This window comes from Eurypyga helias, unplaced genomic scaffold (genome assembly GCF_000690775.1).
Source record: "Eurypyga helias isolate BGI_N326 unplaced genomic scaffold, ASM69077v1 scaffold15745, whole genome shotgun sequence".
Classification (NCBI taxonomy): domain Eukaryota; kingdom Metazoa; phylum Chordata; class Aves; order Eurypygiformes; family Eurypygidae; genus Eurypyga; species Eurypyga helias.
The window spans coordinates 26,822-27,024 of NW_010252322.1; positions in this window are offsets into that span (position 1 = coordinate 26,822).

Consider the following 203-nt stretch of genomic DNA (forward strand, 5'->3'; position numbering starts at 1 on the left):
CGACTTGTAAGAAGAGGGTGTGAGACGCAGCAGGCGGGTGCAGCCGCAGCACAAGCTGCACTGGCGCAGAACGCCGACCGCTCATGGCAAACCATCACGGGGGACAACCCGCAGCCAGCCCCCGGGCACAGGCTGCCCTCCGGGCCACCGCCGCAGGGCACCATCATTTGGAGGGGACCACCTTGTTCCCAGGCCTAAGAGGC